The 9,477-nt window shown below is 44.9% G+C and overlaps 1 protein-coding gene and 1 pseudogene across 2 annotated transcripts in view; one reads left to right on the forward strand and one right to left on the reverse strand.

Moving 5' to 3' along the window:
- Positions 1-4,047, reverse strand: part of LOC116526416 — a 9,423-nt pseudogene extending 5,376 nt beyond the window's left edge.
- The window catches only part of TNRC6A (trinucleotide repeat containing adaptor 6A), a 221,969-nt gene that overhangs the window by 61,381 nt on the left and 151,111 nt on the right, over positions 1-9,477 (forward strand). The window lies entirely within an intron of this gene.

Raw genomic sequence — 9,477 nt, forward strand, 5'->3', positions numbered from 1 at the left:
CCCACCCCCCACCGTCCCTCCCCTATTTCCCCCCAACTGACCCCAGTGTGTAGTGCTCCCCTCCCTGTGTCCATGTGTTCTCATTGTTCAACACCCGCCTATGAGTGAGAACATGCGGTGTTTGATCTTCTGCTCTTCTGTCAGTTTGCTGAGAATGATGGTTTCCAGGTTCATCCATGTCCCTACAAAGGACCCAAACTCATCGTTTTTGATGGCTGCATAATATTCCATGGTGTATATGTGCCACATTTTCCCTATCCAGTCTATCGTCGAAGGGCATTTGGGTTGGTTCCAGGTCTTTGCTATTGTAAACAGTGCTGCAATGAACATTCGTGTACACGTGTCCTTATAGTAGAACGATTTGTAATCCTTTGGATATATACCCAGTAATGGGATTGCTGGGTCAAATGGAATTTCTATTTCTAGGTCCTTGAGGAATCGCCACACTGTCTTCCATAATGGTTGAACTAATTTACACTCCCACCAACAGTGCAAAAGTGTTCCTATTTCTCCACATCCTCTCCAGCATCTGTTGTCTCCAGATTTTTTAATGATCGCCATTCTAACCGGCGTGAGATGGTATCTCAATGTAGTTTTGATTTGCATTTCTCTGATGACCAGTGATGATGAGCATTTTTTCATATGTTTGTTGGCCTCACGTATGTCTTCTTTTGAGAAGTGTCTGTTCATATCCTTTGCCCACTTTTGCATGGGCTTGTTAGTTTTTTTCTTGTAAATCTGCTTTAGTTCTTTGTAAATTTTGGATATCAGCCCTTTGTCAGATGGGTAAACTGCAAAAATTTTTTCCCAATCTGTTGGTTGCCGATTCACTCTAATGATTGTTTCTTTTGCTGTGCAGAAGCTGTGGAGTTTGATTAGGTCCCATTTGTCTATTTTGGCTTTTGTTGTCAATGCGTTTGGCGTTTTGGTCATGAAGTCCTTGCCTACACCTACGTCCTGAATGGTTTTGCCTAGATTTTCTTCTAGGGTTTTTATGGTGTTAGGTCTTATGTTTAAGTCTTTAATCCATCTGGAGTTAATTTTAGTGTAAGGTGTCAGGAAGGGGTCCAGTTTCTGCTTTCTGCACATGGCTAGCCAGCTTTCCCAACACCATTTATTGAACAGGGAATCCTTTCCCCATTGCTTGTTTTTGTTTGGTTTGTCAAAGATCTAGAAGACCCCATCGTCTCAGCCCCAAACCTCCTGAAACTGATAAGCAAGTTCAGCAAAGTCTCAGGATACAAAATCAATGTACAAAAATCACATGCATTCCTATACACCAGTAACAGACTTAAAGAGAGCCAAATCAAGAACAAACTTCCATTCACAATTGCCACAAAGAGAATAAAATACCTAGGAATACAACTAACAAGGAATGTAAAGGACCTCTTCAAGGAGAACTACAAGCCACTGCTCAACGAAATAAGAGAGGACACAAACAGATGGAGAAACATCCCATGTTCATGGTTAGGAAGAATCAATATCGTGAAAATGGCCATACTGCCCAAAGTAATTTACAGATTCAATGCTATCCCCATCAAGCTACCAATGACCTTCTTTGCAGAACTGGAAAAAACCACCTTAAACTTCATATGGAACCAAAAGAGAGCCCGCATAGCCAAGTCAATTCTAAGCAAAAAGAACAAAGCGGGGGGCATCACAATACCAGACTTCAAACTATACTACAAGGCTACGGTAATCAAAACAGCACTTCTGATTAAAACAGAAAAAGTTTCATTTTGTTCTAGTATGCCTTTAACACCTCTCTGAGCCTTGCCAACCTCCCTTTTCAACAGAGTGAGCCTGAGTCTCCAAAAGTTCAACAGGAAAAAGGTAGCAGCTAGAAGGTGACAACACATAATTGGTCTTATTGTTTTCATGGTTTCTTTCTTTCATGGCAAGTGATGTTAATTTCACATTTTTCACAGTGCAATCCAGTTTCCTTCAAAAGCACATTTGTTTGACCAATGAAATGAGGATCCATTTAAAGGGGGAAAGAAGCCTTAAATAAATAACAATGTGAGTGGTAGTCAAGATAAAAATAGAGAGGGGAAACTTGAGGGATGAGTTTGGAAAAATCCTGAAATAGATCAGCTGTACAATCTCTTCTAATAAAAGTCCTGGCCGGGCACTCACGCTTGTAATTCTAGCACTTTGGGAGACTGAGGTGGGTGGATCGCTTGAGCCTAGGAGTTTGAGACCAACCTGGGCAACATAGTCTGTACAAAAAATTAAATATTAGCTGAGTGTGGTGGCATACCCCTGTAGTCCCAGCTACTTGAGAGGCTGCGGTGGGAGGACCACTTGAGCCAGGAGGCAGAGGCTGCAGTGAGCTGAGATTGCACCACTGCACTCCAGCCTGGGCAACAGAGCAAGACTCTGTCTCAAAAAAAAAAAAGAAGAAGACGAAGAAGAAGAAAAATCCTATTGCTCCTATAGAATTCCTGGTTGTTTGTTGAGTCATGCCTTTGTCAGACACTAGATTCACAGTCTGTGAGGGCAGTGACCGTGTCTTCCCAGCCTTTGCTCCCGGCTCCTTACAAAAGTGCTGGCAAATTCAAGCACTCCAGTACCATTCGTGGGAAAGGACTGAGTCGCCAGTGATTCATCATCCTGTCCTCAGCTGAATTGTGTAATCCCTATGGTGCTGGCAGGAGGAGGAGTAACAGTACTTGTTGGAGTAGTAATAGTAATAATAGCAGCTACAGTAATAGGAGTAGTTGTTGTTATAGTAATAGTAGCAACCATTTATTGAGTTCATGATATGAGCCAAGTATTAGGCTTAACACCATATGCATCCACTCATTTCGTTCTCATTACGACCCTATGAGGCAGCTACCTTTTTTTTTTTTTTTGAGACAGAGTCTCGCTCTGTCACCCAGGCTGGAATGCAATGGCCCGATCTCTGCTCACTGCAGCCTCCACCTCCCAGGCTCAAACGATTCTCATGCCTCAGCCTCCTTAGTAGCTGGGACTACAGGTGCATGCCACCATGCCGAGCTAATTTTTGTATTTTAAGAAGAGACGGGGTTTCACCATGTTGCCCAGGCTGGTCTCAAGCTCCTAAGCTCAAATGATCCACCCACCTTGGGCCTCCCAAAGTGCTGAGATTCCAGGTGTGAGCCACCACACCGAGCCAGCTACTCTTATTATCTCCATTTTACAGATGAGAACATTGAGGCTTAATGTGGGAAAATAATTTGCCCAAAGCCACTTAGCTGGGAAGTGGTAGAGCTGGGAGTCTAAGGTCAGTCTCACTCCCAGGTTGGTGCCCTTCAGGACCACAGAGACAACCTTTCCCACAGGCGTCTCGCCGATGCGATACGTTGCACCTTTCTGGAGGCAACAGGACTGCTGCTTCAGCAATTCATGTATAATTTAAGGGAATTCTGAAGCAGCCTGGATATTTAAATGATGTCTTCGTCATGCAAAAATCTGCTTCTCTTCAATCCATATTCTCCCCAAATTCAGTAGAAAGTCTGAGAACTCTCCTGCTGTACTCCCCTCCAAACATCCACTTGGCCCCACCTGTGCCCTGCCCAGCCTGTGATCTCTCTCATTTCACTGAAGAAATGAGATTCAGATGGAAAAATACTGGTACAAGCTTGACCGAGCTGCTCTAACAGACACTATGCATCACGCATCAGCTGCTGCTGTTGCTATGGTGACAACCACAATTTCTCCCAGACAGCTTGGGTCTGAAGGGAGGGTGGACCCTTGGGGAACAAGTGGATTTCTCCAACCTGTCAGTCCCTCTCACCTTGCCCGTTTCTCTCACCTCCCCCACTCCTGCCAGCCCCCACACTTCCTTAGATGATGCTGACAGGGGGTACCAGCACCCCCAGGCCATCGTAATTAGCATCTGGCCGTGGTCCCAGTCTCCTGGCAGCACATTCCTCACCTTCCTCGCCAGCCAATCTCCTTTCCCCGGCAACCCTCCGACAGCACTGCAGCAGCTGCCGCACCGGCAGCCCCCGCGCCAAGGTCACCCACCGCCAGCACCAGCAATGACGAAGCACCCGCCTGCTCCCTGGGTGGACATGACATCGTTAATGCCTCACTGTTGTCTAAGCCATTTGGAGTCAGAAAATTGTGATTCTAAAAGAAAAAAAGAGAGGTTGTCCTTAGGAAGATGGGTGAGGCGAGACTCCAGTTGCTGGAGGTGCTAAGAGATTCATTCAGCTTAAGTTCTCCAGCGGAGAGGGAGCTGAGCAGGAGGGGCATAAGACATTCCGGAAGGGTGAGGAAAGAATGAGAAAAGTTTGCGCATCAACGCGGCTTGGACTCCAGCGTGCTGAAGATGCTGGTGGTGATGAGGAGGAGGATGCTGGTTGGAATGATGGTGATGGCAAGAGCTCCATTTATTCAGCATCAATGATGTTGAATAAATGCCTAGACACTGCTCTAGGCACTTTTGCAGGCACTAGGTCCTGCAGTTCTTCCACTGACCGGGGAGTAGTATGTGATACCCACGTGGTGGCTACTGTTCACTGTACCCATTTCACAGAGGGGGAAATCGTGCCTAGAAAACACCCTGAGAAAACAATCACACGAGTCCAAAATGTGAGACGTTTCCACGACGACTAGCTTGGATGGACTCCAAAATATCAACATCAGGCCAGGCATGGTGGCTCACACCTGTAAATCCCAGCACTTTGAGAGGCCGAGGCGGGAGGATGGCTTGAGCCAAGGAGTTCAAGATCAGCCTGGGCACCATAGTGAGACCCTGTCTTAATAAAATTAAAAATAAAAATCAGTGTCATTTACAAAAGGGTAGAAATCTTTTCTAGAAAAAAAGAGTAAAGAGACAAAAACCAAATGCAATTTCTGATCCTATATTGGATCCTGACCAGAAAAATTAAAACAGCCATAAAAGACATTTGAGTGACATTTGGTGAAATTTGAATATGGACAGCATGTGAGATTGTGTTAGGAAATAATTGTTAATTTTCTTTAAGTGTGATTCTGGAGTTGTGTTTGTATAGGAAAATATTCTTTGCTTATTTTTTATTTTTTAATTTTTTTTTTTTTTGAGACAAGGTCTCAGTAAGTCGCCCAGGCTGGAGTGCAATGGCATGATCACAGCTCACTGCAACCTTAACCTTCTGGACTCAGGTGATTCTCCCATCTCAGTCTCCTGAGTAGCTGGGACTACAGGTGTGTGCCACCACACCTGGCTAATTTTTGCTATTTTTTGCAGAGACGGGAGACTCGCCATATAGCCGAAGCTGGTCTCCAACTGCGAGGCTCAAGTGATCCTCCCACCTCAGCCTCCCAAAGTGCTGGGATTAGAGGCCTAAGCCACTGTGCCCAGCCTGTTCTACTTCTTCGATGATACAGGCTGAAGTATTTAGAGAAGAATTGTCATGATGCCTGTAACTTACAGGTATACTTACACACATATACATGTATTTACATATAAATACAGCAAAATATACACAAGTTTTGAACCTAAATAGTTCATTATTGTAGTTGTCAATAGTACTATTCTGGCTGGGTGCAGTGGCTCATACCTGTAATCCCTTTGAGAGGCCAAGGCGGGAGGATTGCTTGAACCCAGGAGTTCAAGATCAGCCTGAGCAACATAGTGAGACCCCTATCTCTACAAAAAGTATTTTAAAACGTAGCCAGGTAGCCAGGCATGATGGCATACACCTGTAGTCCCAGCTACTCAGGAGGCAGATGTGAAAGAATCTCTTGAAGCCAGGAGTTTGAGACGGGCCTGAGCAACAAAGCAAGACTCCCTCTCTACAAAATTTTTTTAATTAAAAATAAAAATAAAAAGGGATAGTACTATTCTTTCAACTTTTCTGTATGTGTAGAAACTTTAATAATGAGAGTCCCGAGGGAAAGTACAAAAGTTAGTAACTTGCCCAAGACTGAAGGTCACACAGCTATCAAATTTCGAAGTGAACTCAAATCTGGTCCTCTGGGCTTCAAAGCTAGGTTCTGGAACTGTGTTCCACAGCCTTCCCAGAGAGAGGGCTTTGCTCACCTAGGGATTCCAGCAGGTCCACTTTGCAAGAGGCCATGTCCCAGGTAAAGATAAGGAAGATGATTCTGGCAAAGTGTGAGAATCCCACCAGCTCAGGCACTAAAACAATCTTCCAACAATGCATTCAGGAAATTTATTTTATTTATTTATGTTTTTGAGACAGGATCTCACTCTGTCACCCAGGCTAGAGGCAGTGGTGCAATCGCGGCTCACTGTAGCCTCAACCTCCCGGGCTTAGGTAACCCTCCCACCTCAGCCTCCCAAGAAGCTGAGACTACAGGAACACGCCACCTTGCCCAGCTAATTTTTGTATTTTTTGTAGAGATAGAATTTTGCCAGCCAGGGCTGGTCTTGAACTCCTGGGATCAAATGATCCACCTGCTTCAGCCTCCCAAAATGCTGAGATTACAGGCATAAGCCACCATGTCCAGCCTCAAGAAATATTTCTATGAGACAACCATGTAACAGGCACTAGCTGAAGTGATGCAGTTCAATTAGGTGACATCACCCTCGTGACAAAAGTCCTCACCCTCATACAGCTTGGTGTATCCACGTCAGGTAACGTTCTCAAAAGAGCTTGGCATCAGATATCATTCAAAACATTTTTTTTTCATAGTTACAGTCTAGGAAAGAAAGCTGGGAACCATAGTCTATAGTCTATTATCTTTTTTTATTTGTTATTTTTTGAGACAGGGTTTGGCTCTGTCACCCAGGCTGGAGTACAGTGGTGTGATCATAGCTCACTATAGCCTCGACCTCCTCAGCTCAAGTGATCTGATCCTCCACCTCAGCCTCCTGAGTAGCAGGGACTACAAGCTTGAGCCACCACGCCAGCTATTTTTTTATTTTTAGTAGCAAAGAGGCCTCGATGTGTTGCGGGCTGGTCTCAGTTAAAATAAGTTTGAATTTAATACAGGATCACTTGAGCCCAGGAATTCAAAGCTACAGTGAGGCTATAATCATGCCACTGCACTCCAGCCTGGGTGATGGAGGAAGATTCTGTCTCAAGCTATATATATAAATAAAATAAAATAGTATTAAATGATTCAGGGTGCCCTAAACAGTGAGTTGCCAGTTTGCCAGATGGCATTAATAATCTGGAGCTAATTGGAAAAAGACTTTGCAAGTAATAGAATCTAGATTGCAGGTGAAAGTGGGCCATCCTTTCCTCTCCATTGCAACGGAGTCCTACATAAAAGCAGGCAAATTCAATGTATTGTGACAGAAGCTGAGGCTCTGTAAAGGAATCCTTTTAAGTATTATTTATTCTCTTACAACACAGCCCCCACCACACACGCACACACACACACGCACACACACACACGCGCGCACACATCTTTGTCTAAGTCTGAACAATCATGTGAAGTAAACTTTTCTTAAAAGGATCACAAGAAAGATTACAGAAAAGCTGCCAAAGTAACCATCACTGTCAAGACACCCAAATTCTCCACCCACCAAGCAGTGGTGACTCACACCTATAATCCCAGCACTTAGGGAGGCTGAGCCAGGAGGATCACTTGAGCCCAGGAATTCAAGACTAGCTTGGGCAGCATACTGAGACCCCTGCCTCTACAAAATAAAAAAAAAAAAATTTAATTAGCCAGGTGTGATGGCATGTTCCTGTAGTCCCAGCTATTCAGGAGGCTGAGGTGGGAGGACTGCTTCAGCCCAGGAGTTCAAGGTTGCAGTCAGCTATGATGATGCCACTGCACTCCAGCCTCGGTGACAGAGAAAGACCTTGTCTCAAAAATCAAAAACATTCTCCAACCAACAGCAATTTCATGTAATTTTATCATCCCAACATGGGGGAAATAATTCAAGAAACAAGTCGTGTTGTGGACAGAGAGAACACGCTGGAATGAATTGCAAGAGAAATACAAAAAGATACTTTGCATGAGAAATGCTGTGATTCTTCTTAGGTAGGACATACCTGAACTTCCTAAGAGTTCAGGCTGCCGAAGGACACAGATGCATTTTAGCTTTAAAAGCTATCCAGTCTGAGCACAGTGGATCACACCTGTAATCCCAGCACTTTGGGTGGCCGAGGCAGGTGGATCACGAGGTCAGGAGTTCAAGACCAGCCTGATCAATATGGTGCAACCCCATCTCTACTATAAATACAAAAAATTAGCCAGGCATGGTGGTGTGCACCTATAATCCCAGCTACTTGGGAGGCTGAGGCAGGAGAATGGCTAGAACCTGGGAGGCAGGAGGCTGTAGTGAGCCTATATCACACCACTGCATTCCAGCCTGGGTGACAGAGTGAGACTCTGTATTTAAAAAGGGATGCTATCCAGTATCTAAATGGGGACTCATTTTTGATATGGGAGTACCCACATAGGGTCTAGGAATTCATACCACCTCATCCTTTGCACTCCTAGAGACCTTTGCTGCCCTGTCTACTGGAGGTCACACAACTTTACCGGCACAGAGGCCAGGGTGTCCCACCCTTGGTTTTTCTTCCTATTCTTCCCACTTGTCCCAAGCAATCCCGTTCATCTTGCCTAATGGAACTATTCCCCACCAATGCATTAGGGCTAAATGGAAAAAGAAGGGCTGGCAGCCTCCCAGAGACTGAAATAACCTCAAGGATGGACATTTAATTCTGATAATGCCTCAGAATTCATATATGTGCCAATAAGATAAAAAGAATCAAGAATGATTTACACCCACTTATCTCCAGTTGCTCACCTCTCAATCACTCCTCAACCTTCTCCAATGCCCACTCCCTGCTTCTAAAATTGTCCACATCAAGGTCACTGATGACCGCCTTTTTGCACCAATGGAGACCTCTTGATTCCTTTCATTTTTTATTTTGTTTTATTTTATTTTATTTAAGATGGAGTTTCTTGCTCTGCCACCCAGGCTGGAGTGCAGTGGCACGCTCTTGGCTCACTGCAACCTCTGCCTCCTGCATTCAAGTGATTCTCCTGCCTCAGCCTCCCAAGTAGCTGGGATTACAGGCATGTGCTACCACGCCTAGCTAATTTTTTAAGACAAGTTCTCACTCTTTCACCTTGGCTGGAGTGCAATGGCATGATCACGGCTTACTGCAGCCTCAACCTCCCATGCTTAAGTGATCCTCCCACCTCAGCCTCCCAAGTAGCTGGGACTCAGGCACACACCACCACACTTGGCTAATTTTTTATTTTTTGTAGAGACAATGTCTTGCCATATTGCTCAGGCTGGTTTTGAACTCCTGGATTCAAGCAATCCACCCTGGTCTTTCTCCCAAAGTGCTGGGATTATAGGCTTGAGCTACCACACCCAGCCAAGACTTCTTGATTTCTTTTTTTTTTTTTTTTTTTTTCTTTTTTTGAGACTGAGTTTCGCTCTTGTTACCCAGGCTGGAGTGCAATGGCACAATCTCGGCTCACCGCAACCTCCGTCTCCTGGGTTCAGGCAATTCTCCTGCCTCAGCCTCCTGAGTAGCTGGGATTACAGGCACGCGCCACCATGCCCAGCTAATTTTTTGTATTTTT

This window comes from Sapajus apella, unplaced genomic scaffold, assembly GCF_009761245.1.
Source record: "Sapajus apella isolate SASKATOON/1434 unplaced genomic scaffold, GSC_monkey_1.0 scaffold51, whole genome shotgun sequence".
NCBI lineage: Eukaryota > Metazoa > Chordata > Mammalia > Primates > Cebidae > Sapajus > Sapajus apella.